The following is a 1,929-nucleotide window of genomic DNA, read 5'->3' as shown; positions in this document are numbered from 1 at the left end:
CAACTAGTCCCTGGAAATAGGCCCTCGGAAAAGACATGATGACAATAACAAAATAATCTGTGTTGTTCGGAAAACGGAGGGGACGCGAATAAACCCTGAAGGTCAGTCCCTCGTGCGCTGGGGACTCCCTTAGCTCTAGAATTCTGCTGACAGACCCCATCTCTGCTCTTTGTAATTGGCTAAAAGACGGCGCCACCATATGCACGTCCCCATAGGAACATTAATTACAGAGAGAGAGAGAGAAGCAGCGATGATGATGATGATGACGATGATGAAGCCTCAACCCCTCTCCACACATGTTCTCTATACACATCTAGAAGCTTGTTATGATGTTTCTATAATGTACCATGAGCCATGAGCATAGAAGAGTTTCCCGAGATGAAAGAGAGCGGGAAATTCACTTTGAAATGTTTATGGACACGCTTGTTTAGGAAACATGTAAAGACTGCGGTAGGAGTCATGTTGTAACATACAATCTGGCACATGCACATAATCCAACTGGCATACTCTCCGATAGGCTTACATGGTTCAACCCCCCCCGCCCTCCGCCCCCTTAAGATGAGCTGCATATGTACTGTGTTTGCTGTGGTGAATACAGATGTCTACAACTTAAAATAAATTGTTTGTTTTTAAGTTTTTATAGAATTTGGTTGGTTGAGCACAATCAAGACTCCACCTTTTTCCTGCCCTTACAGGACTTGCGTCCGTTATTTTCTTGGAAAAAAAAAGAGTTTACAGGAGGAGTATCCTCTGGTTGTCACTCTCCCACTGTTGGTTTGAACGAGCCGTGTTGTTGTGGAAGGAAATGCTGCATTTCCAGAGAAGGGATGGCTGTCAGGGACCTTGTTAATCACTTCCTGTTATTGTCCCTCGCAGGAAGTAGATGGGCACCGATATTGCCTGGGTTCAATAGCAGACTTTCAATTTCCTTGAAGTGTGTGTGTATGTGTGTGTAGGTGTGTGTGGGTGTGTGGGTGTGTGTGTCTGTGTGTGTGTGTGCGTGTGTGGGTGTGTGTGTAGGTGTGTGTGGGTGTGGGTGTGTGTGTGTGTGTGTGTGAGTGTGTGTGTGTGTGTGGGTGTGTGTGTGTGTGTGGGTGTCTGTGGGTGTGTGTGTGTGTGTGTGTGTGTGTGTGGGTGTGTGTGTGTGTGTGTGTGTCTGTGTGTCTGTGTGGGTGTGTGTGGGTGTGTGTGAGTGTGTGTGCGTGTGTGTGTGTGTGTGTGTGTGCATGTGTGTGTCATTTGCAGTTGGAGAGGGTGTTTATTGACTGGCGATAAAGTCAAGTGCTGTAAGCACACAGTGATGCTCGAACAGAGAGGAAGCAGAGGATAGAGAGAGAGAGAGAGAAATAAGAGATACAGAAGAAGTTGCCAGTTTCAGCTGAACACATTTGAGTCTTAACGTAACCCTTACTTAGAGCTAAATGATTGATGAAATCGATGATTGATGAGATGGTGTGTAAAACGCAGGATGGATTGGATCCATCGGCATTATTGATTGGCAGCGGCAAGAAACCAATAAATGCAATTTGCAAAGACAATAACTGGGAGGAATCTATTTAAGGGCAATCTAAGTCATTATGGGCATGCCCTCACAGAGCTCTATCTATAAAGATGATTTATAGGGAAGAGCAGGAGCATGTTGGGGAGCACTGGCGGACTCAGGGGGGGGGGGGCGGGGGGGCGACCGCCCCTCCTGGTGCCCCCACGGTTGAAAAACGTCTCTCTTAAGTGCCCTTTTGAGTGGTGAAAATGGCCTTTTGAGTGGTGAAAATGCCCTTTTGAGTGGCGAAAATGAGAGGACGTGCCCTATTGGTGCCCCTCCAATGGTCTAAACTTGACCATGTGCCCCCCCACAGTTGAAAAAAACGTCGCACTAAAGTGCCCTTTTGAGTGGCAAAATTAGAGGATGTGCCCTATTGGCTGCCCTTC

Source organism: Nansenia antarctica, assembly GCF_963989245.1.
Source record: "Nansenia antarctica genome assembly, chromosome: 10".
Taxonomy (NCBI): domain Eukaryota; kingdom Metazoa; phylum Chordata; class Actinopteri; order Argentiniformes; family Microstomatidae; genus Nansenia; species Nansenia antarctica.
The sequence above is the reverse complement of the archived record's forward strand: the minus strand, read 5'-3'. Positions refer to the sequence as shown.